Consider the following 27,204-nt stretch of genomic DNA (forward strand, 5'->3'; position numbering starts at 1 on the left):
TTTTAGATGAGGCTCGTGTGTGCACCTCTAAATTATCTATGTTTTAATTCATTGTTATTTTCTGCAGAATGTGGTGGGGGGTATATTCTCATAATTCCCTCTCCAAACTTGTTTGATCCCTACAATATATCTCTTGCTTCGATCACCTCTAACTACATTCTCATTACATATCAAGAGCTTTCATAACCCCATGGTACCTGCTACTTTGTATGTGGAGTTCTTTTTTTCCTTTTCTCTATTTGGTGGCTTCTTCTCATTTTCCATGACTGGGACCCCATGTCCCTTCCGGTGTCAAGCCTTCTCCAACCCCTCAGGCATAATGTAAGTATCCTCTTTGTTGGCCTGCTGCTTTGCAAGAGCAAATGCCATGCATTAATGCACGGTAATTATTTGTGAATATGGCTGTCTCCTCCCTGGGTGATGAGTCTGTCTGGAGCAGGGGACATTTCTCCTTCTTTAATTCCATCACTGTCTGATGTGGTGCTCCATAAATACTGATTGATGAGTCCAGGGATGAATGGGGCTTTCAGAGGTTAGGATGAGCCTGAAAAATGGGATTCTCAATCCTCTTTAATGATTTGCCACGGATGAGCATTAGAGCCCAGAGTTATGAAGGCAGTTCACCATATCAGGAATTCTTCAATTAGGAATTCTGTAAGAATTCCTTTCTTAGTAATAAGCATCTTATGTGATACGTAAGGTTGATGTCAGATTTATAATCGGACTTTTTTTGTATTTGGTTGCGTATAACTGATGATGGTGTTGATGATGATGGTGATATGATATAATAACAATATCAATAGCTGACATTTATTATTTAATGTGTGCTGGGCACTATGGCAAGCAGCTTTATACATATATCTTACTTCCTGCTAACAACACTATGAGTTACAAAATATTATCCTCACATTATTTGTGAGCAAATGGAGCCAGTTTAAGTGACTGGATCCCACAATTAGTGAATAGTATAGTCTAGATGTGATCCTAGGGAGCCTGCTTCCAGAACATTACACAGGTATATTAGCATAAAACAAGGACCATGAGAAACAATCAAGAATCCTGTAACTGTCTTGGGCAGTTGTAGGGATTCAGCCTGTGATTTCTTGCTCTACTAGAATTGGAAAGGCATTGAGGGTTTTCTATTTCCATATTACCTATAAATGTCCTCCAATCCTCTAAGAGTTCAGAAAGATGTTGACTGCATATCCTGGACCAGTCTGGATCTCAAGACTGAGTGAATCCATTCAGCTGGGATTCTGGTTGTGTATCTAGACTTAGAAGAAATTTTTAGGATTAAGTGGCTTTCTGGAAAATGTTGGCCAAAAACCACATTCACCCCAAATTGCGGTATGAATGAAACACATGGGTTTTCTTTGTGTTTTCTGAAGAATTCCAGTGGTGGCTTCAAGCTTCTATTTCCCTGTATTTGTGTGGAGTCCACCAAAATAGCTTTGTACAAACAACAAAAAGCATGAAAAAGCATATGCACCTTGCCACTGCTTTGCCAATTGGAAAAACTCTTAGGATACATGTACAACAAAAAACAGTGGTTTTGGTATTGACCAGCATTTAAAATGCTAAAGACATTGCTTATTCCAGAGTTCTTCTGTCTTATACTTACTTATTTTTAGTTTTGCATTTGCTCATTAGCTAGTATTTCAAGCATTGCATTTTTTCCCTCAAATAGAAAATAATTAAATTATATTCTTTAAAGATATTTTAAATTGATGGTCAAATCTGCCACATTCTAATAAGGAGGGGAATAATGTTGTCTTTAAATTGGTGATACAGTATTTTTGTGGTTAATTATTAGAAAATTTCTAATGTATTTATTCACCTTGTATTTTTAAATTATTTCAAGTTTGTGAAAGGCTTAAGGAAATGTTGAAGGTGAAGGTAAATCTCTTTTCTATAACCATCACCAGAATGCATTCTAAAATGGTAATCAATGGTCTGCATCTATATGTCAATTCTATTTTTCTGGGGCATATGAGCTATAACAAACATTTTACCTTTTTTTTCCCAATTACTAGCCTTTTTTCAGATGACACCGAAAATGAGACAAGATTTACTATGTTGCAGTACCATGTTTGATCTCAAATATTTCTCTCCTTTTAGTCATAGTAATCTACCTGGATTTAGACAGACTATTGATAAAAAGGAAAGATTTGAACATGACTAGTGGAGAGTAACGGCAGAATTATTAGAAAACATTTGTACGGAAAGGCATTCTCAGTCTTTTCACAAGTACATTGTAAAAAAGTATTGATAACAATTTTAAGGAATGAATCTAATCTTTATCTGATGTAGCTAAAGATCTATCCCTGACTAAACTCTGTCAGAGCCACTTGCTGACGTCAATCTACACTAAATAACTTGGGCATTTTTACTTATTTAGACATTAAGAATACTTAAAAGATTTAAAAGCATGTATATTCTAAGACTTCAATAAGTTACAGGGGTCTAACGTGACTCAGGAATGTGGGCATACTGAGTCCACTTAAAATGACCAATCCATAGAAGTTAACATCAGAGACACTTTAGATAAGTAAACTTTTATTTTGTTTTTTGTAGAAAAGCAAATTGAGACTCAAAAGGTTAAATGATCTACAAAGCATAGTAGCAAGTAGTAGATATCATATCAAAATTTCCATGTCTCCAGAATTCAATTGTGACTCTAATATTTTAGAATCCAGGCTATGTAAGGATCATATCTATCTTTTTCTGTGTAATAGCTATATTAGGACCAACTTTCGAATAAGACTGATATAATTTTAACTGATGAAGGCTTCCATACCATTAATCCAAGAGTAAATAGATAGTAAATGCTACAATAATCAAGTTGGGGTTAATTAGCCCCCAAATATGGTTTGGACAAATCTGATACTGAATTATGGTAAGTAGAGTGGCTTACATAGGGGAAAAAAAACTTAGTGGAAGACATTGCCTATAGGAAATTACAGAGGGGTACCTGGGTGGCTCAGTAGGTTAAGCATCTGACTTCGGCTCAGGTCATGATCTCGTGGTTCATGGGTTCGAGCCCTGCACCGGGCTCTGTGTAGACAGCTTGGAGCCTACAGCCTGCTTCAGATTTGTGTCTCCCTCTGCCCCTCCCCTGCTCATGCTCTCTCTCTCTCTCTCTCAAAGATAAATAAACATTAAAAAATTCATTAAAAAAAAAGGAAATTACAGAACACTACAAAATAAGTAGAGAAACACACTTGTTACCACTAGAAAATACAGATCATACCTTTAGCCATAGCAGTGTCTAAGTATAGCGTGGCAGATTGTAAAAATGTTCTAATTCTCCATACCTCCCCATATCCACACAGTTTACAATGTGACTTTACAATTTCTTTCATCAAGAGAGGGTCTCCTTTTCCCCATCCCTCGAATCTGGACTCATCTTGCAACTTGTTTTCAACAACCAGTAGGATGTGGCCAAATTGACAGTGTGCCATTCTGAACACAGGCTTCAATGGGCCTTCTCTGTGTCTCTTCTCTCTTAGGACCCTTTCCATCTGCCATGAGAATGAGTTTGTGCTATTCTCTCAAATGATGAGAGACTTTTGGCTGAGCGTCACTTGGCCACCAGATAATGCTTCATAAGACATGTTAAGTGAAACCATCCTAGACCAGCCATCTCCCATTTGGCCCACAAGCGGACTGCAGATGCATAAGCAATCCTGTTGAGAGCAGTCAAACCTGGCCCAGATCAGAACTTCCGAGCTGGTCTGTAGACCTTTAAGCAATAATAGATGCTTACTATTTTAAGTCACTGAGTTTTGGAGTGATTAGACAGTGCGTGGTAATAGATAACTGATATGAAGAGTTAAACATTAAAGGCAAGACAAAAGTCTGAGAAAGACTCAGAAATTCTACACACCACGTATAATATTCAACTTGACTCAGATATGGACAAGCGATTCTTATTTTCAGTTGTTACTTGGTTTGCTCTATTGACTTGGGATAAACAGGTAATTATCCTTTTCTAAAATTCTTATAAAATATCAGTTAAAATGGGGCTTAGAAGTCACTTAGTCCAACTATTAACTTTATAGGAAAGAAATAAAGGCCGGTTGGGTTTAAAGGAGGAGTCTGCATTTGCTTCTCCTGTTACCGATAGAGCTGGAGCTTAACATTTTTGCTTCTTAACATTGGATGCCTTGATTCTGCTCTGAATGAGACATTCATAAAGAAGATAGATATCATGTAAATATTATATTTTACGGAGCTCACAGCTATAGTTCATGGCTGCTTTATCTTTCTGAAAAAGAATTTGATGTCTTCATGCTGATAATCACATTCACCTATTACTGATAGCCAAGTGTCTTCAGTCTTTGTGTGAGGACATCTACTGGACTACTCTGTGTGAGGACATTCCTCAAGTTGAGTGTAGGATCGCACGGTGGTTATTGGATAGATGTAGCTTAATAATTTTGGTAGAGAAGGAAAACCTCTTCCATTTAGATCAAGGCCTTATTCACCTCGCCCCCTACATGTTTTACCTTGCAACATCCTCTCTCAGTAAGCAATTTCTTGCAGCATTCAGTGACTGCACATGTGTCTTGAAGTCTCCACACCATGCCTGTGAAACATGGCTCTGAGCAGTTTCCTACTGGGAGTAAACTGTCATTTTTCACCACATTAAATTTTATGTTTCAAGCGAATGGAAAATGGATTTTATTATTTTCTCTCTCTCTTTCTCTCTCTCTCTCTCTCTCTTTTGCCACGAATGTTTTATGGCTGCAAAAACAGAATTTGTGGTTTCAACTGTTCAAGTTTGATGCAGAAAGCTATGGAACCTCTTATGTAACCTGATGGCCTGAATAATTAACAAAATATTTTGCTTTCCACCCTTTCTAAGCTTTAGCAGCAGCAAAAAAAATAGTGTATGCAACCTTTTGACCACAAAATAATAATAATGAGAAAGCCCCTTTTTACAAGGCCTGCTCCTACACCTACACTAAAGATGCTATAATTGGGGGAGGCTAGTGCTCATGCAGGTGTGCTTGTGCCCCAGCTCTAATCAGGGACTACCTTTTGCAAGGAAGGAAACAGAGTCTATGAGAAGAAAAGCCAGGGCTAAGAGAAAAGAAAAAAACAAATGTGATGGAGACCACTTAGTAGAGATCCAGAGCCATATGGCCTCTTATCCCTTCTGAATCCGGAATTCGTGTCCTGTTGATCCGAAAAAAAATATGGAGTACAAAAAGTGTGTGGGTGTGTGTTTCTTTTGGCTTACCCAAAACATTATTTCTCAGTATCTACTGAGAACTGAATGTCCTCCTAGCTTATTCAACATAGTGTCACCCAGATGTATTTTAAATACAGGTGAGCCTCACTTTATGAAATCTGGGCTCTAGAACATTATACTGGTAAATTGAATTCTTACAATGAATTCTGTAATTATGTACATATGTTCATGTGTATAATATATATAAGTTACAGTACATGTAAGTACAAACGTATGATTATATTTTTTTAACTTCAGAATTTTTTTAAACTCCATTTGTTTAAAATTGGTTTTATTTTTATTTGTTTAAAGTTTATTTATTTATTTTGAGAAAGAGACAGAGGAGTGTGTGTGTGTGTGTGTGTGTGTGTGTGTGTGTGTCTGTGCGAGCACACGGTTGCGCACAAGCGGGGAAGGGGCAGAGAGAGAGGGATACAGACAGAATCCCAAGTAGGCTCCATACCATCAGCGCAGAACCTGATGTGGGGGCTCAAACTCACGAACTATGAGGTGACCTGAACTGAGACCAAGAGTCGGACACCCAACCAACTGCACCATCCAGGCACCCCTAAAACTGGTTTGAATGAGTAGTGCTTGTCAATCTGTATTTTTGATGTTTCTTTGCAGGAAATTTTCTTCATGAAGTTAAAGATCCACGTACACCAACATATATATGGACTCTAAAGGGTCCTGCTGTAATGTAAATATCGCTCTCCCATTTTACACTTTCCAAAAGGAAAGAAAAACACTTTTTTTTCATTTCAATTTGGATGATTTTCCCCTCGGTTACATTCATAAATGCCTTTATTAGCACTGTATACTCTTTAGGGGAAGAAAAGCTTATTTTACTTCTAACCAGAAAACACTACTCATTTGCCATTAATTTCCCCACCGTGTTACATAATGCTTCGGGTGTGTGCTAAGTGTAAAATCCATTTGCAAATGTGTTTGCCACATTTGTCAGTAGAGTATGAAGTCTATGAGAGCAGGGACACTGTCCTATTCTGAGACTTCAGTCACTGTTGCTACCATGCTACTGTGCTGCGATGCTGTAGAAATTCAAGAACTGCTGAATGACTGAATTAACCTACCAAGCTCTACTTCTAATAAATGTCATGCAGACACTAGTTCACTTTTCTGACTCAGAGACTGAGGGGCAATAGTGAAGCACTTGCCTTTAAACCTGTCAGATATTGGGGGATACTCAGTTTCAGTAGTAGTAATAACACCGAATTTTAATCCCAAAGATCTTATTACAAGTTATTCAAACTCTCAAAGTCTGTTTCCTGATGAAGTAGGTACTTCGTGGGGTGACAGTCTGTAAAGATGCTATAAGGGAAACAGCTATATAGGATTTGGAATACAACATATACAATGTTATTATAGGAATCATATAAAGCCACTAAATTTGACCTAAACACATTCCTAAAGAGCATTAACGGAAGAACATAAATGATACTACAATTGATAATCACTTCCAATGATTTTATTATCATCCAAGACTGTACAAAAGCGGCTCTTTGCAAAGTCTCTATAGGGTTTTAGTGGATGTGCTAAGGCTTTTGAGTCTGACAGACGTGGTGTGGAATAGCAGCTTCATTAATTCATGAGACACGTAAAACTGAACGAGTTAATACCCCATACTTCCATTTTCCCACCTACAAAGGGATGGGAGTACTCCTTTTTGGAGTTCATGAACATACGGAGTGACAGTGTTCATTTTAAATTGTAGTTTTTAAATTGTGTGATTTTAAATTGTTGGCTCTGGAATCGGATCACCTGGGCTCATACTCTGGCTCTATTATTTACCAGTCAGGTAAACACGAGCAAGTTACCCAACTTGTCAGTGCCTCAGTTTACCTAGGGCAGTTTTGAGGGGACTGCGTTAATACAAAAATATTTAGCATTTCCTAAGACATAGTACAGACTAAATAAATTTGAATCACTCGGTATTATTATTGCTATAATTATCACTGATTAAATGGAACTTTTTTACAATACTTTTACTAAGCCATTCAGAGGAGGCAATTCCATTTGGAGAAGATGAATACTGGTTATTTGTTTTTAAAGAGATGCTTTGTCATATTTAGAAAAGTATTCGAATGAGGGGAATGGCTTATTTTCATGGCAGTTTCCAGAGGAGAAGACTCTTTCAGTGCTGGGTCATGCTCTAGCAGACAGGGGAGCTCCAAGAAGGCGGTAGTACTATACAAGAAGACTCCATTTCTTCTTATTGGATTAGCCCCATGTCCATCAAATGTAAATTCTAGTGACTAGCCATCCATGCTGCTTAGTTAATAACAGTCCTTCCATTCGGCATGTATTGGGTTTGGAGGCTGATGGAGTTTCCTTTTCAAATCAACTCTTTTGGAAATCCTTCCTAATGGAACTTTGTTCATATGGCCAGAGAACAATGCAACCAAATAAGCCACCAGCTGGAGTGAAAGAGACGGCAAAGCTAAAAGGCATATCTCATTCTGGGGAAAATTAACCTCCCAATTTTGCTCAGTAATTGATTCCATCTGACTGAGGAGTTTCAGTCTCGATTGTGACTGTCATTTGGATAGCTGGGAAGCAAAAGCCTGTAATTACAGTCAAGCAACCCTGTTATCAGAACCCAGGGAGGGCTTTGTCTCTTCCTACCCTGGGTGATCACAGGTGAGGCTGGCCAGGGAGGGAGGAAGGAGAGAGGGGAAAGTAGGCTGGTGGATCTTTCTCCATGAGAAAGAGCCCCCCAAGGCAACCTCAGCCATGGAGAAAAGGTCAGAGGTCTTTGAGAGCTCTCAAGTTTTCATGATATGAACATGAAGAAGCGAGAGCTTCCTGCTTGCTGCAAATTCTTCTCTCTGGGGAGATGCTTTGCTTGGAGATAGCTAATAAAGCTCTAGGACTGTTATGATCAACAGGTAGTTGGAGAATCATAACAGTGCTGCCTATAATATGCCATTAGCAGCTGTGTAAATAACTATTATGTCCAGATAGGGTCTGTGAACTGACAATGTAAACGCTGAACTTGTACAGAACACATTAAATAAGAAAAATTAAAAACTGGATTTGTCTTTACCTTCCATATACATGTTAAGTGGATGTTGTTGAAACTTCTAAGCATTGACTATCATGATTAGACTAAGTGTGATATTTACTGCTTTTTGTCAGTATAGGTATAAGCGCTTATCTTATTAAAGACAGAGATGAGGCTAGGAAAAGCAGAATTAACTGAAAACTGTGTCTAATGGGATGAAGAGGTATGGCTTTGGTCATTTTGTACTAGATCCAGTATCCTTTTAGTAATGGAACTAGGGTCTTGGACTGATAGTTTCAATGTCAAGATTCAAGTACCGGAAAAAAACTGACACACTTTCTTATTTATTCACTTCTTCGGAGTATACTCCAAAGATGTTAGAAAGATTATTGGCACTATTTTTTATACACCTACAAGTAATTCTAGAGAAATTAAAATGATGGCTTTCATCAACTTCATACAACTATTATGCCATAAGAAAGAGGTGTCATTAAAGCTACATTTACTACTGTGAAGAGATGGGCTGCGTTGGCAGATGAAATCCTAGCGGCTAGATGATATATCATTTCCATTATTATTAATAATGCTTATACCTAATATTTGTATGCTATTATGGAGTTCACAGAACACATATGTCACTGGCATCATTTAAAGATATTGGATTGAAATTGAAGGATATGGTCAGGTTGATTCCATTAAAATTAACTTATTAATTACCTACCACATGACAAGTATGTCTTTGGTGATCCAAAATATTGACAAATAGCAAAACTTTGCAAGAATATATAGGATTATAGTTTGAGTGTACTCAGAACACTATGATGAAGATAAATGTTTATGGTCATGGAGAGAAGAGAACTTGAGTTCTACCTTGAGGCAATCCCAATTCTGGTCTTCTGAATGTAAATTATATAAGCAATTATCTTTCACTTAAATACAGTTCCAAATATTTTTTTTTAACTTATGATCATTAGTGTATGATGAATAAACTTATGGGAAGGATATAGTAAAATATTTTAATTAATTTTTCCCAGGTAGAAACTTAAGAAAAAATAAGATACTTAGATTCCTTCATACCACCTCTTTAGGAAAATACAAAACTCATGTCAAGGTTTAAAAAAGTGAAATAATATTGGGGCACCTGAGTGGCTCTCAGTCAGTTAAACATCTGATTTCAACTCGAATCATGATCTCATGGTTTGTGAGTTTGAGCCCCGTGTTAGTCTCTGTGCTGAGAGCTCAGAGCCTGGAGCCTGCTTCAGATTCAGTGTGTGTGTGTCTCTCTCTCAAAAATAAATAAACATTAAAAAAAGTTTTTATAAATGAAATAATCAAATATAGGCCTTTACATTCTTTCTTAGAGAAACAAGAAAATTGTATTAATCTTAAATTTGGAAGAGTAAACACAATATACGTCTTGTATCAAAACTAAATGTAAAGGTAATGTGTGTGTCAGCTACTATGAACCAACACAAATACCTCTGGTACTAACCTGATTTCTTTTCAGGCTTAATATACTCATATGTTTGGGGGGTGGTAAGAAAGAGCAAGATAATGGCATTTACAACTTGCAGCATTGCTGTACATGTTAAATGAGAATACATACAGTTTGACCTAAAGACCTATGAAATCCAATCATTTCCTTATTTCTTTTTTAGCCACATTGCTACATGTTACAAAAATAGACTATATATTTAACCAATCCAGGACTGCTATTAGGTTGAAACCAACTTTTGCTATTACAAACCATGTTGAATATATTAACCTTCCCCCCTTTCCAGTACTTCCTCATGAGTGCTGTTTTATCTTCTGAAGATAAATGCTGTTGGCCATTGAAGAGGGCCCAGGTAAACAGCCTATATGGCTATTTTCCATTTTACTAAAGGGACTTGGAAGGGAAAGTAAGGCAGAAAGCCCGCAGACTGGACACTAGGGCAATCTAATTACTGAGGTCAGGCAGTACACTGTTGGGACCCCTGGAAGGCTGAGTGGCTGCAGTATGGAAAAATCCCAATTAGATGATTAATTTAGGTTCTGGGTGTGCTTTTTGCCTATGGCCATGGAGTCAGGAAAAGAAACAATTACCTCTCAAATTGCCATGCTGGACCGATTAATTTTTAATTGAGTCTTGTTAAAGGCATGGAAAATTGTGACATATATAACCTGCAGAAATAGTCCTGAGCCAGTGGGAGCCACTCTTCTCCCCGCAGGAATCCACAGATTTAACCAGAAAGGAAAGTGATTCAGATAGAGCCTGGAGGCAGGGGTTGGCAGTGATGTGGAGAGGCTTTGGCTACCTTGGAGAGAAATCTGCTCTTCAAAGTAGTGTCAAAGGGACAACCGGTTTTCCTGTTTTCCTCTACCTCCAGGTCACCCCATTGGGCCTTGCCATGCATTGAACCCTTTTTCCTATTACTCGTTGTCTAAAATGATGACAATTCCTTAAATCTCATCATTGTGGGGGATATTTAGATTAGACCAGACCCTGATCCTTCATTTTTCTTTAGCTCTGCATTGTATGAGGAGAAAGAGAGAGAGTGTCTTATCCTCAACGAATACTCAAGTTGGAAATTTTGGTCTAGGTTGAGAAACAAATTGGAGTATTGGAGGAATAGAGTGGGAGCATGAGGTGACTTTAAGGGAATACAGATTTATACCAGGACGAAGAACCTTCACGTGGCATCCTGGAGTATGTGACTTTTGAGGCATTGTGGAGGTCGAACTGTTAGTTAACAGGATCTCATCTTCAATCAGCATCAATATGCTAAAGATATTTCACTGTACCTTTTATAGATGTCAAGCATTCCCGATTCCTTGGGAATCTCAGGAGCTATTCACAGTGTCTGTGAACAGACTCAATAACAAGCCCAAATAAGCTCGAATTATTTACATTGATCTACCGTATACAATTTCATCTAAACCAATTAGGATTATTTCCTTATTAGGCAATTCCCTCTTAAATCTGATTGGTCTCTTTAACTTGGTATCAAGGAGATAACTAGTAAGTGACAAGAGGTATTCTTTTTCTTACTTATATTTCACCCTTCTGAGCCAGAATCGAGCCAATCGTCCAGCAGAAGTTACAGAAGCATTTGAAACAGCCAGAGTTTCAAAGATTAGCCCGTACAGAATGACTGAAATGTTAACAGTGATACAGTGCTGGTTGTGGTAAATTCGATTACTGTTTGACAGTACTCCCTTCTCTCACTTCCATGGGGGTAATGCACTTTCAAGGAAATTAATTGGAGACGTGGCCATGCGACTTTTCAGCTTCATGATAGGGAGACAGTGTACCTCCCCATCCTTCCATCAGAGCTCAGTCATTGTCCTGTACGCATTAATAGAAATCCATGCTACGTAAGGATTAATAGAAATGACAGGGTTCACTTACATGGTTGGGGTTTGTTCTCTTGTCCCTCATGTTGTTGCCATGAGATGATCATGCCCTGGCTAGACACCTGGTCCACGTAGACACAGGGAGAGGATCTAGAGTTAAGCTTCATCTTGGGCTGTTGAGTTGAGCTTAGCCTTGAGCCCAGCCGGGATATTCAACTCCCAGCTTACCTGCAGATGCATTATCAAGTATAAATATTTACCAACATACACCATTAAGCTTTTGTGGTAGTTTGCAGGAATAGACAACCGATACACTAATGAAAATAGTGTGGGTTGTATGACCGTTGCACAACCCACGTTAGCATTCATCGCGGGTTTTATTGGCAAATAATACAAGTTTTAGTCATTTAAAGAGAATATCTGCATTTGTGTTTTCTTTGAGATGGTCTGCTTGAAGCCAGGGCTTGCCTTGTGTCCTTGGACAAGTCACTTGGGCCTTTTTATGTCTGTTTCTCCATTGGAGGAAAAAAGATATTACTTGCCACCTACCTTTCCCCAGGGGTCATAAATTAACAGTTGAAAAACTCTTTGAGATCTCCCATGAAAGGTGCAATTTGAGCAGAAGCATGCCTATTATTTATTTTTATTATCCATTTTAAAATTGAATACTTAGAGCAAATAGATTTTCCAGCCACCAAAAAGGAAGTCTCTTCTATGCCACAACATATTATGTATTGGGCACTCTCCAACTATAGACTATATTTCCCATTTATAGCACTAATTTAGATGTTTATGGGTCTGTAAATGTATTCCATTTCTCCTGGGGCTTCTGAATACCTATAAGAGTCTAATATTTTGGAACACTAAATGATTCTTTGGGCAAAGTATAAAATAGGGGAACAAGAAAGGCAGGGAAAGGATTACATAAAAAGGGAGACACTTTTTACAAAATAAAATAATTTTAAACTCCCAGAATTACTCTGCAGCGTAGTCCAATTTGTGATTACTGTCTCTCCCTCATGTTACAAATTATCACTTTTATATTGAGCTTCTACTGAGTGTTCAACACAAAACTATTTGCAGAAGAGAATATAACCGTGTTAATAGCGCACATCTGTACCAGCCTTCACTCTGGGCCAGGCACTGTGCTGGGTGCCTTTTAATAAGTATCCCACGTATTACTCCCCACAACGTAAGGAAAGATGCACTGTTATAACCCTCACTGTAGACAGTACAAGTGGTACAAGTGAATCACTTGCCCAAGATCACACAGAGGTGGAATCATGGACTGAATCCAGGCTCTTCTTTTATGAAGTGAGTCCAAGCTCTTCACCATCATGTGGTTCTTATTCACAACTTTTAGGGGTAATGAGACCAATGTAAAAAGAGCTTAAGATATTTTAGCATCCATAATGAAAATCTCTGTGATGCCCTCAATGTGACTGCAGGGAAAGAGCTGATATGTAAGGATATGGAAACCAAAGCCTGGTGTGACATTTCCAGTTTGTCTGCAGCTCGTGTTTATTTTTGCAATCCCTGTTCCAAAACTGATGTAGACAATCAAGTTTTCAGTCAAAACACTAATTAAAATAGCCCTTTCCTGATGGGCTATATAGAACTTCCTATGCAATAGAATGGTTACTTAACTATTGTTCTCACTCATAAAGACTTGACTTTTGTCATTTCAAAGATAGCATTATGAAGACTAGTAGGATGAACAAACATACATGAACGCAAAGTTTGGAATCAGAGGAGAAACCACGGATGAGGGACTCTTTCCAACTTGGGATTCCTGTATGGGGCCCTGGTCTATGTCAAGCTGTAGAAGCCAGTCTCTTTTTAGGAATCGGAAAATTCAAATGGCATTTCCAAAAACACCTCCATGTTGCTGAAACCCCCACGTGGAGGAGTAATGTTTTCGTCACTCTCATCTACCTTATAAAATTTTAGACTTGCCAGAGAGAAGAGGTTGCTTCTAGTCACTGAGGTTCCAACATAGTCATGAATAATTCTGAACTTGGCTCCCTTAACAATATGCCCTGGGGGCTCATGCCATTGTTAACTACTCTTCTAGTTTTCAGGGACTGGGTTGAAGCCAAGAGGCTCCGGCTTCCTAGTGGGGTGTGAAATTCCAGCTTTGTCAGTAGTTAGATTGGTATGTACCACGTCACCTTGAAAAAGGGAAAATCATTTTGAGGAGACATTTTAAACTCTCCAGTCAATCAGCCATGTATTAGTTACCGTCACTACACAATGATATGGAAAGAAATAGGGGCCTCTATCCCTCCCTCAGGTTGATTTTAACATTCAAGGCAGTCGAAGCAGGATAAGCTGTGCCCGGACTTGGGTTTGCAGAGCAGTCTGAGAGGGGGATGGGAGCTGGGACTGACTCTGTTCTTGATCTTAATCCTGTTTCGGCCACTCTCTGGCTATGTGATTTTGGGCAAGTTATCCAACTTCTCAGAGTTTCAGTTTCCTCAGCTATATAACCTGAGAATAATACCTAAGTCTGCTTTTTGTGGTGGATATAATAAAGTCATTGACCACACAGGAAGTAGACAATGTATACTACCTACCTACCTACCTATCTACCTACCTACCTACCTACCTACCTACCTAGTCATCCATCCATCTGCATGCTGTGCTCATCAACCTTTTATCAAAAGAAGTGCTTGAAGAGGGTTGTAGTTAAACTGGGAGAGAGAAATATACTACTTGGTGAAGTTGCTCAACCCATCACAGAGCACCTCCATGTTTATCAATTCTTCCAAACATTAAGGAAAACATGATTTTAACATAACTCTGTATAAGGCAGAATATCTTTTGAGAGTCTAGAGGGGTGTGTGTGTGTGTGTGTGTGTGTGTGTGTGTGTTTAATGGCTTTGATTCTCTCAACTCCTTTTGCTAGCTGAATCTTAACTGGAGAAAGAAAATTTTAAATCATTCAATGACCCATTCAGTGCAAGAATTCTCCCTGTATTGCCCCTGGCAGGTTGTGATCCAGCCTTCACTGAACCCAATGGGGAATTTAATATCTATCATGCATGAGAACCTTATGGCCAGCTTCAAGCATTATAAATTCTTCCCTGTGCTAAGCCCACATCTCCTAGAGTCTCTGCCTTTTAGCTGTCTCCATTTTGTGCTCTATGGCCACAAAGAACCAGTTACTTCCCTAAAGAAAATCCAACATCTTGTAACTAGGGGCTAATGTGGCTCTTAAGAAAGAGGACTTATTTATGTTTCTGTAGAAAATAATAATGGTACTTATCCAGATTTCTTTACCAGACACCTTAGTAAATTGTGCCGTCCAAGGGCAGACAGCTAAATCTTTTGGTGGGTGCCAGGTTGCGCTGGTGCCACATTGAAAACCACATGCTTCACTAAAGGGGTGATCTAATGAGTTTATTTCTCTGCCCCGGTTCCAGCGACAGGGCTATTTGAGTGACTTCATTGCAATCAGTATTGCTGACTAATGCCTGTATCAACACCTACCGCCACCACCGCGGGCACTTCAGTGATTTTACGTTTAGTTTGATTTCTCCAGACAGAACTTTTCCACATCATTGGAACTAATTGAGGTAATGGAGAAATTATTCTGGTGCCAGAACACTCTTACTTTCTTTCGCCCACTTCCCCCCTTGGTATTGAAAGACAACAATGTGCACAGTCTCTCAGTGTTTCTTTACAGCAAGAGGGGGAAGCTTGATCATGTCACCGTTACGCCGAGCCCACGCTTGGACAATTAAGGCTGGAAAACATATTCTAACCTCCATCTTTCTCTGCTTCCCAAGGCTGTGGCTGCACGGTCCAGCACTGTCTTCGTGCCATGCTCCTGAGCTGCTTCTCAGTGAGGATTTAGGAATCCTTGCTGTTGTTCTCCAGACTGACCACAAGACATCTTCTAATAGTCACTAAAACAATTAGCAGACAGAAACAAACATTTATGAGAATGTATTCCACCTTAATTACATGCATTGTCTGCCAGTGTTTATAGAGTCTCAGAGGGAGTTTGGAGGGAAGACGGAGCTGGCTGAATATGGTTTTGATTACAGGGATTTGTATCGAAGGTGGAATGGTGCCTTTTACTGACTCCCCCCCGCCCCTCCCCACGCGGCTTTGCATCCCTCACTCAAGAAGGTTGAATGAATCGTTCCCTAGACAGCATGGCATACTGCAGGGTCCCTGGTATTGCCTTGTGTCAATAGTTAGGGGCTTAGTAAGCATTGGAGGTTGAATTTTGGTAGACTACAGCGAGCTTCTCCACTGCCTGGTTTGGATTTAAGGGGCCATGCCACAGTGTGAGAGGGTAGGATAGCCTCTCAACAGATCAGAGGCCTCTGCTTGGCACAAGAAATGTTGGTTCATCAGCAGGGAGGAAGCGCAATTAAAGATGAGTGGGAACACTTACAAGTCTGTTTGAGGTTGGAGGGAAGAATCTAATACATTCTCAATAATAATTACTTTAATAATAATAGTTAGTTTGCATATTATACCACGTTCCGTTTCTGCGTTTTCCTTCTCTCTCTGGTTGCTAATCTTGCAACCTCTCCCTTATTGATCTGTTCACCCAGACTGGGTAGCAGAAATGATGAGATCTGAGCAACCGGTTGCAAATTTATCTGTGTTACTACCAGTTAGCAACTCTGGTCAGCATTTGGTTAGAAGTGGCTATTTGAGCTCAGAGCTGAAATGGGTGTTTTACATTACTTGAGGATTTTATTTCTCCACATCACCTCTGACCCCTTTTGCAAAGTTAATTGAGGGTTGGCCTTTTTCAAATTGACTGCAGGAAATTGACCTTTGTGTTCACGCTATGTTAGGAAAGGCCTGGATGAAGAGCAAATCAAGAGGGAAAATGGGAATGATCTGGCCCTTACAGTCATGCTCCGGCACTCTGTGAAATAATCACAAATTCCTTGGTGCAATCACATAGGCCGTGGTACCTACAAGATTGTTTCCCTGCAGAATCAAACCATAAATCAGAAATTCCCATTTTAATTTACAGCATACTCTGATGGCTCAAAAATTTAACAGTCTAAAAGTCTCTTTTAAATTAATGTCTACTATGTTTATTCTTCTTTAGCTGAAGCCTGTTTGCTCATATTTTTTTAAATTTTATTTTTTATTTTTTAAAATTTACATCCAAATTAGTTAGCATATAGTGCAACAATGATTTCAGGAGTAGATTCCTTAATGCCCCTTACTCATGTAGCCCATCCCCCTCCCACAATCCCTCCAGGAACCCACAGTTTGTTCTCCGTATTTATGAGTCTCTTCTGTTTTGTCCTCCTCCCTGTTTTTATATTATTTTTGTTTCCCTTCCCTTATGTTCATCTGTTCTGTGTCTTAAAGTCCTCATATGAGTGAAGTCATGATATTTGTCTTTCTCTGACTAATTTCACTTAGCATAATACCCTCCAGTTCCATCCACGTAGTTGTAAATGGCAAGATTTCATTCTTTTTGATTGCCGAGTAGTACTCCATTGTGTGTATATATATATATATATATATATATATATATATATATATATATATATGTGTGTGTATATATATATACACACCACATCTTCTTTATCCATTCATCCCTCGATGGACATTTGGGCTCTTTCCATACTTTGGCTATTGTTGATAGTGGTGCTATAAACATTGGGATGCATATGTCCCTTTGAAACAGCACACCTGTATCCCTTGGACAAATACCTAGTAGTGCAATTGCTGGGTCATAGGGTAGTTCTATTTTTAATTTTTTGAGGAACCTCCATACTGTTCTCCAGAGTGGCTGCACCAGCTTGCATTGCCATTCTCATGTTTAATCACTGGTAGAGATAGCTGCTTGAGGCCACTTACATAGAAACCTAACTCTAGGGACTATCTGTCAGGCAAGTGTATCTGTTCCTTGGGGAAGAAGGAAGGGCGATGAGGAAAAAAAAAATGCGTGCATTTTGACCTTAACAATCCTGGGTTCAAAATGTGACTCTGCCACTCATTCTCTGACTTATTTTAAGAAAAGGATGTAAACCCCTGAATCTTAATGCTTCATCTGTAAAATGATGAAATTTGCAAGAAATAAGAGTATGTGAGGATTAAATGAGTATTTTCAGAACTCAGCACCTAGATGCTTAGTACCTGCACTCATTTTTTTTCCATGTTGTGTGCCTCTTCTGTGCACTGGGGATCAAGTAACAAAGGGAATAGACAATGGCCTACCCTCATGAAGATTGTGCTCTTTGAGGGATGATTATTTCCTTACACTTCTGGGGACAATGAAGAATCCTGGTTAAATCAGCAATGTGTGAAATCCAATAGGAAATGGATTGTTATTTTTAACTAGAAAACCAGCATGTTAGGGGCACCTGGGTAGCTCAGTCGGTTAAGTGTCCAACTTCAGCTCGGGTCATGATCTTACAGATCATGGGTTTGAGCCCCACATTGGGCTCTGAGCTGTCAGCTCAGAGCCTGGAGCCTGCTTCAGATTCTGTGTCTCCCTCTCTCTCTGACCCTCCCCTGCTCATGCTCTGTCTCTCTGTCTCTCAAAAAATAAATAAACGTTAAAAAGTTAAAAAAAAAAAAAAAAGCCAGCATGTTAAATGGCCTCCTAAATCTCACAGCTGGATTAAATAATTCTGGGTCAGATTCTAGATTTCATGGTCTGGTGGTAAGGTCAGGCTGAGCTTGCAGACAGGGTGTCTGATTCGTTGCTTGATCCCAGACAAGTACTCTATATCTATCTGCCTTGATTTGTGTTTGTTTTATTTGTTTTACATGTAAAATTGGTATAACAATCCTTTTTTTAACCTCATAATAATACAAATGTAAAACCAGATAAAATCTGTGAAGGTGGCGTACATAAAATATATTCGTAAGTTCATTCTGATTTTATTAGCCAACCAAGGTGTAGAGGCTCTCCATTCCAACAACTTAATTATATGGACAAATTATTCAAAGCAAAACAAAACAAACAAAACACACAAGGCAGTCCTGGAGGAGTCTACAGATTTAAATACAGTGACCCAAAATAGATCCTGGACAGAGATAGCATGAGTGGTTTCACATTAAAAGCACCTGTGGAGGGGAGGCAGGGGAAGAGAATTAGGCATATAGCCTCAGAGAGATCACTAACTCCATAATGGACACAGGGGATGCCTCAGAAACACAAGGGGAAGCCTAGACCTGGGTTCAAATCTCAGCTCTTTCACTTTCTGTTGTATCAGTGATGTGTAACAAAATGCCCCAACCTAAGTGTCTTAAAGCAACAACCATTACATACGGGTCAGCTGGGCAGTTCTGCTGATTTGGGCCAGTTCACCCGATCTTGGCTGGGTTTACTCAGGAGTCTTGTTGTCAGCTTACAGGTTAGCCAGGGTCATGCTTGTCTAGGATGGCCTTGTTCCCATGTCTGATGTTTAACAGCTGGTTGTCTGTTGGCTGGGGTGATGGATGTGGCTGGCACACTGTTTCTCATCATCTAGCATTCTAGTCTGGCCTTATTGGCAAGGTAGAGGTAGAGAGAGTAGAGGTGTCCAATGGATCTCAAAGCCCAAGCTCTGAACTGGGACCACATCACATCTTCCGTCTTCTCTCAGCTGAAAAAGTCAGAAGACTGGCTGAAATGCAAGAGGCAGGGGAACAGACTCAACTTCTTAGTGAGAGGAGCTTAAAAGCCACATTGCAAAGGCTGTGGGTATAGGGAAGTGTAGAGAATTGGGTTTTGTAATCTATCACACTAGTCTGTGCACTTAGACTGGTTCCTTCCTTTTTCTGAGGACAGCAAGTACCTCACAGGACTGCCGTGAGGATTAGAAACACATGTAAAACCCTAGATATTATGTAAAATCTACGGGTAGATACCACAAATGGTAGCCATGATTATTTTCCTCTTTACTTTTAGTTATACAAAAGTATAACTTTTGTATCATCTTTTTTGGTAATATACATTTTTGGTAATATACGTCATCACAGAACAATTTAAAACATATATGAAATAATATTTATATGGTTTATAATATAAAGTGAAATACATATAAAAATAAAAAATAATTTTAAAATCACTGAAATCTCATTATCCAGCGCTAAGCACTATAAACATGTAGGAAACGTGGAAATTTCTCATAATCTACCATTATCCACATTGGCTTGACTAGATTGGTCTTACTTCACTTGACATTGGTAGGTTAGGCGGTCTTTCCCCATAACTTGCAGGTAACTACAATGTCTAAAACTAGACTTGATCTGCCTGTCTACCCCTTTCCTAAGCCATGTCTACCTACCCACCCATCTACTACAAGCTTCCTCTATCCATTATTTGGCATGTTGCCTATTAATGGATCCACCTTTACCTGTAATTCAGGTCTATCTGACCCCCCCGGGTTCCAGTCGCTTTCCCTCGGATCCACTCTGTGGGCTGGTGCCAGAGTAGACTTCAGTCTTGCTGTTCAAATCTTTCAGGTACTTCCAGTCACCTCTGGGGAGAGGTGTGTGCAAAGCCTCTGAAACACTGTGTGTGCAGAGCTTCTGAAAACACTGTGATCTTTGCACATCCTGTGTTTTCTGCTTGCCTTCAGCCTCATCTTCATAGCCAGACCCCTTCTCGTTTAGCTGGATCGTCATGTTATCTGTTATGCATAAGCCTCAATGTGTGAGCCACACAGCCTTCTCTGATATGCACCATTTCTCACATGGAATTATGGGTTTATATGTATATTTCTACTACCAGACCCTGCATTTACTAAGTGGGGGGAAAGTCACGATGATTCAGTCACTAGGCAAACATTTGCCAAGCACATGGGCAGGGCATAGCATTTGAGATTGGAAATAAAATGAATGAGTGAGTGGTTGAACAACCTACAGATCCTCCCATTCAGGCTCTCAGGGCTTCCACTAGTGGAACAGAGGACGAGGGTTAAAATGGCTGTTTGAGGCCACAGAACAGAAGGAAGTTCGTTGACCCACATGGACAAAATGATCCCTTTTCCTCATGATACTTTTCTGCCCACGGGTTTTTAGAGAACATAAATTGGGAGCTCAGCTAATTCATTCCTTGTCTCAGCAAGGAATCACCAAATACAAAATCAGATCTGAGGAATGGAAAATATTCCCAGGGAGCCATGTACTCAGTCAGTGTCACATAGAATCCATTGTGATTAAGTCTGATGACTTACCCTAGATGCACAGTGTGAATGAAAATAGGGAAAAATGCTGGTAAAGAAACGCTGATTAAAATATTCACCTCCTTTGAAAATAAACAGATTTGAAAGAATAGGTAACATTCAATGCTGGCAAGGCCGCTGTCAGGACTATTATTTTACAAACTATTTGGAAGTGTAAACAGTGCACTTTGGCAATATGTATTAGTATCGTTAAGTGTTTTATAATTCAACAATCAATATCTGAGATCCTATAATAAAGAATCTGTCTACAAAGATGTGGACAGCAATGTATGCTCAAATTGCTCACCTATGTGAAATTACACAATGGATTTTAGTTGTCATCAAAATAGGAAAAGATTCATGACGTTTTAAGTAAAAATAGTACACAAAAATATATATGCATATGTATGATGTATGTATATCTGTATATCTAGACCTATGTAGATCTCTATATTACTATCTATCGAGAGAAAAAATGAAACAGAAAGAAAAATTAATTTCATAGCAGTACTTATATGACTTGAGTAATCATACATATCTTTTGTATTTTCTAAATGTCTTGCATAGAGAATGTATTATTTGAATGTTAGAAAATAGCCAGTAATTCGTGTAAAAGGCAATTGAAGAAAACCCCATCATTATGTGCAAACTAATACGTTCTGTTTTCCCCCTGAGACATAGGGACTATAGGACTACACTTATACATTTATTAACATGGCTACATTTATGCACAAGAAGTTGCTAAATGGCCCTTTGGATACTTTTTATTTAGGAAAAACAACATTGCTACTGCCGCCTTGCATGGAGAAACTCCAGACAAGAATTAAAAAAAAAAAAAAAAAAAAGCAAGTATTAGAAACAAACAATATAGTTTTCTTTTAGAAACAAAACCTGTGTTTAGAATCCAAAAGTAATGTAATCGCTCTGGAAACTATTATCGTAAGTAATTCCATGTCGATTAGTTCATGCTCCCATGTCTCCAAGACATGTAAAGTCTAGAAGAAACAAAGGTTTGGACAGGAGTGAAATTAATCTTAGATTCTCAGCCCCATCCATGTCTCTGGGTAAGTCATGAGTGAGCAGTGACAGAAAATTCCTGATAGCCTCAAACCTTTCTTAAATGTAGACTTTTTTCACGACTTCTGGGTTCTCCCACCCTTATTTTGACTTCCCAATTGTTCCTATTTTGGAACATACTACATTTGGAGGAGTTGCCTCTTGGTCAGAATCCACTCTGTTTTCCATTTTCTTAATAATGCGCCTTCCTCCTAAGGCTCATTTGAAACCCTCAGGCTCCATTGTGTCTCAGGAAGGAACTGGGTGCCTGTGAGGTGAATCAAGGGAGAGAAAGCAAAGTTCAAGTTGTCTGCATGCCAGCTCCTCCCTGTGGGGCCTCCCGGCCTTGGTGGCCATCCAGATGGAGCGTCCCTTGGGCACTCTTTCATTTCTCTGAGCGGAGATACAGAACAATGGGATACGTGACCAGTATACTACTGCAGCCTCTTGGGCTCCTGGTGGGGTGTTCCTTCATGGCCCTACTACATACACAAAATAATGATAGTTGGGGTTCCTGGGTGGTTTAGGTCGTGATCTCGCAGTTCATGGGTTCGAGCCCCGCATCAGGCTCTGTGCTGACAGCTCAGAGCCTGGAGCCTGCTTTGGATTCTGTGTCTCCCTCGCTCTCTGCCCCTCCCCCGCTCTCTCTCTCTCTCTCTCTCTCTCTCTCTCTCTCTCTCTCAAAAATAAACATTAAAAAATAATAAAAAAATAAATGATAGTCTTCATTGTATTGCCTGGGACGTATGTAGTTCCCAAGTCTGATTCTTACACAATTAGTTGTCACTTTTTACTTTGGTTGAGCTGGAACCAACGTGACCGCTGAAGACAATATGGAGTTTGGATCCAAGCAGACCTGGGTGGGAGATGTTAACCCTGCCTCTTCATAGCCAGGGGATTCTGGGCATTCTATAAAGTAGGAATAAAAATACCCGCCTGCTGTGGTGTTCCTGGTTACTCAAGCTAAGGTAGTCTATCTGTGCACAAAGTTCCAGGAGCAGGACTCCAGTGAGGCTGAAATGCTGGAAAGTACACTGAGTCTCCATAAACCTTCCTCTCCTAAGGGGACGGAGACCTCAGGATACATGCCACTTTTTGATTCTCCTCTTGGCTTCTTATCAAAAACTTGGTGGCAGCTTTTGGAGACTTTACAGGCATCATCTTAGTGGGGTAGAACAGTAGGGGGCTTGTCAGAAAGTTGGTGAGAACGCTCTCTTACATGGTACATCACAGGGCTACTAAAATATAAGCGAGTTTCCCTAACTTGTGCTTTAGGCAACATGTCCTTCTTCTCTTCTTTTTATATGGGGCAGATAGGTGGCTCATGATGAATGTCCGAGGTTTGAATTCTTTCTCCTCTTGCTACAGACGTTTGGATTTCTGTTTCCATAAGGATGTCTGGACACGCCTGCTGCTCTGATGGGGCTCCTGCCTCCTGTCATCCCTTGGAGAGGAACCCTCCACCCAGTCGCCAGCTCCCTCTCCTCATCTGCCAACCCAGTCTGACCTGGCAAAATGATGGGGATGGAGTAGAATGAATTCACTCATCAACTTTACCAATATTTTATTTAAAAGTTTTTTTTTATTGTTTATTTATTTTTGAGAGAGAGAGAGAGAGAGAGAGAGAGAGAGAATGAGTGGGGGAGGGGCAGAGAGAGAGGGACACACAGAATCTGAAGCAGGCTCTAGGCTCTGAGCTGTCAGCATAGAGCCCGACGCAGGGGCTCAAACCTGCAAACCGTGAGATCATGACCTGAGCCAAAGTCGGACGCTTAACTGACCTGAGCCAAAGTCGGACGCTTAACTGACTGAGCCACCCAGGCGCTCCAACTTTACCAATATTTTAAAGGTTCCATGAGAAAAAATACATAAAGAACTTATGTAACAAAAATACGTAAAGGGATATGATATGAGCCTACTCAGTGCTCTTCCTCTTTAACTTTCATACCCTGTATCCTTAGTTCAGGTGGCAAAGAATCACACTTAGGAGGGGAACACACAATAATAAAACAATGACTAACATTAAAAAACTTTTCCTCGAGTCCCCTAAGTTTTCATGGTAACTTCTGCTAGTATGTATAAGGCATCAGAAGTAGGTCTGACCTGTGGGAAGACTGCTGTCTTTGGCTTTTTCCCCCCCATAGTAACTTCCTAGTCACATGCTTTTATCAGCCAGGAGGAGGATCCAAGAAAACATGGCTCTTGGCAAATATATTTGCCTATTTAGAGAAATTCTTCAAAGTGGTACCGAGAGCGGATCGGCAGTGTCTTCTTTTACTTGAAGGTCTTTTTCTCTTGTGATCAGGGCTGGAGAACAGACAAATCTATTAGCAGCTTCTGTTTCTAATCTTGTGTGTGTGTTTCTTTTCTTCTAATTAATTCTGTGGCCTCAGGCAAGTTGTCATGTCTCTGATTCTATTTGATGACATTCTCTACCCTGTGACCAGAGTTAACCATTTTAACACGGATCTCATCTGATCAGGCCTTCCTCCTGCTCGAAACCCTCTTGGGTCTCTCCTCTGGTCCAGATCTCTTGTTATTGAAGACCCTTCATACTTTGCCTCACTCTTCCTCTAATTTTAGGTCACATATATTTCACTCCAGAAAGGTGGAACTGTGTGAGGTTACCTCAGATCACTGGGCTATTATCACTGCTGAAGATACCAAGGTCAGTTTTTACTTAGTCTCCACACATACTTCAAACATCTTCTGCTGGGACCTACTTCAGATCTTACTCTCTATTCCCAAATCCCTGTACTCCCTCCTGAGTAGGATATTCTGCTTGTTTATATCCCTAATTTGAATACATTTCATATTATCCTAGGGCCTATCAATCATGAGCTCTTCCCCCAAGGTCTTCGATTCCTTGGTCAAGATGCAAATTCTGAAAGTCTCAGGCCAGTTAAAAATTCTTCATTCATATTACACTCTCCATATTCTCTATTTGTTATGGTATCAGATATCATCCAAACTTTTCAAGATTTCTCCGTCTTGAGGCAAGTGTCCCTAATCACCTGGATGATCTCAAGTCCACTGGCCGATGCACAAGGACCTCACTTGGGGATGGAGGTGGGAAGAGGCACAGCAGCACCTGAGATCTCGTAGGTATGATTTTAGGAAGCAAAAGGTGCCAAATGAAGGTTCACTGTCCTTTATTCTTTCACTTCAGGTAGAAATCAGAGGCCCATGCTGACATCTAATCACAATATTTTTCCACCTTATTCAGGTCACAAATTGGCAAGTTATGATTTCTTGTATTTTTTCCCCCTCTAGAACAGCAATTGATGAACTATGGCCTGCAGGCCAAACGTGTCTATTGCCTGGATTTGTACATTTGTGAGTGAGTTTTTAATGTTGAAATAGTAGGGGGGAGAAATGAAAAGAAGAGTGGTATTTTTGACATGTAAAAGCACACTGGATTGTCACTAGATATGGACTTTTTTTTTTCTTACATGTAGTAGCTTTAAATTTAGGTTTTGATCTCCATGAGCATGATATTGGAAAGAAAGAGTCATTAAAACATGCTTCCACCTCTCTGATCATGTATCTTTTTCCTAGTTGCTACTTGTTTGCTTTTTTGTGTTTTTTTTTTTGATGCCAGTATGTTTACTCTTTGTTTGATAAGCAAAGTAAATAAGCCAAGATAAATCAGTTTTAATCTACTAGCAAATGAGAGAAGCTAAGTTATTCAAGATGGTGGGGAATGGGGTGGGAGGGAGGAATAGAGGGAGGAATAGAAGGATGGAGTAGCGGATATTTTTAGGATCTGTCACTGTTTTAATAGCTCTGCTGTTATCACTTCAGAACAGCCCACATTTGGGACCATTTACGGCTAATGGACATGTGTTGAGAGGTGTATGTAGGATGATACGTCATGCAAAAGTGAAAGCTAAATGTTTGATTTTGCCTGACCAGAATGTGGATGAGAGGGAGAATCTGTGCCATTATTTTAAGTGCCTCCACTCATAGCTAACAGGTGTCCTGAGCTCGTTTGGGGTGTTTCTATATATACTGAAATTTTTCCTTTGAAAAGAAGTTTTGCCAAGAATATGAGGTCAAGATAATGCTTTAAATCATGCAGGTTCTACAGGGACCCAGGCTTGGCCTAAAAGAAAGCCACCGACCTTTCAGCTTTGATAATTAGACGGTCTTCCTCCAAATCCCCAGTCTCATGATTTGAATTCATCTAACTCTCACAAATAAATTCTCGTGTCTCTACCAAGTGTTTGAAATCTTAAGAATTCTTCGTTCTAGTTTCTGCTTTCCAGTGAAATTATTTATCTGGACATGTTTGTGATTTGACTATGTTTTTAAAAACATTAATTTTTTTTCTTTATTTTAGAGAGAGCATAAGTGGGGGAGAGGGGCAGAGGGAGAGGGAAGGGGGGGAGAGAGAGGGAGGGAGGGAGGGAGGGAGGGAGGGAGAGAGAGAGAGAGAGAGAGAGAGAATCCCAAGCAGGGATCCTTGACAAAAGTAGCCCACCTACTACTTTTGATGGAAAAAAAATTCTTACATCCTTAGCTCAGACCACCACCTAGAGAGTTATACGAATTTCTCCAACTTCCTTCCTCTCATACACTGCATTGATAATAAATAATGTTGGCTTACCATTTTTGTGCATATTTTGGGCACCATTCTAAGACCTTTTCATGTGCTAACCCATTTACTTCTCTGAATAATTCATTACATAGATGCAGAAACTGAAGCAGAGGTAACTTGTCTAATTGTTCTTCTGACAGCTATTTTTTTTTAAAGTTTATTTCTTTATTTTGAGAGAGAGAGAGAAAGAGTGAGAGAGAGCAAGAGCACATTGTGCCCACAGGGGAGGGGCAGAAAGAGAGGAAGAGGGAGAATCCCAAGCACGCTCAACTCTGTCAGGTGCAGAGCCTGACATGGGACTCAATCTCATGAACCATGAGATCATGACCTGAGCTGAAATCACAAGTTGGATGCTTAACTGACTGAGCCACCCAGGCAGCCCTCCTCTAACAGCCTTTCTTATTGTACACCTGTGTTCCACCAGGTACTGTTCTAGGCACTCGGATGTCTTCATAAACTAAATATGTACAACCCCTTGACCTCAGGGAATATTCTCCTATCTAATGCCATGGAGCAGAGGCCGGTTTAAGACCACAACAAGGTGGTGCCACTCAAAGTAAATTTACATCTTCTCTGTATGACACCATGCCTGACTCCAGCACAGCTCCATGTTTCGGCTCCCTCCCAAGTGCTATGAGGTCCTGGTTCAATGTCAACTAATTGATTGTGACTCTTGTAAGCCTCAGTTGCAAAAACTGTTTTTCTATCAATGGATCTATCTCCTTTCTGTCTTCAAAACCAGCATGTCCTTTCTTGGCTAATTACCGTCAGTCATCAGAGGCAGAGAATGAAAGCAAACTACTAAAAA

At 39.8% G+C, this 27,204-nt stretch overlaps 1 long non-coding RNA gene across 1 annotated transcript; it reads right to left on the reverse strand.

The window, feature by feature from the left end:
• Nucleotides 1–203: 203 nt before the first annotated feature.
• Nucleotides 204–11,810, reverse strand: LOC128774160 (uncharacterized). The gene is made up of 3 exons (XR_008418567.1): nucleotides 11,650–11,810; nucleotides 1,155–1,268; nucleotides 204–345 (listed from the first exon to the last, which is right to left on the reverse strand). It is a non-coding gene; the product is annotated as an uncharacterized LOC128774160 (long non-coding RNA).
• Between the last annotated feature and the right edge of the window lie 15,394 nt (nucleotides 11,811–27,204).

Source organism: Panthera pardus, unplaced genomic scaffold (assembly GCF_024362965.1).
Source record: "Panthera pardus isolate Hobbes unplaced genomic scaffold, ASM2436296v1 HiC_scaffold_3, whole genome shotgun sequence".
NCBI classification, from domain to species: domain Eukaryota; kingdom Metazoa; phylum Chordata; class Mammalia; order Carnivora; family Felidae; genus Panthera; species Panthera pardus.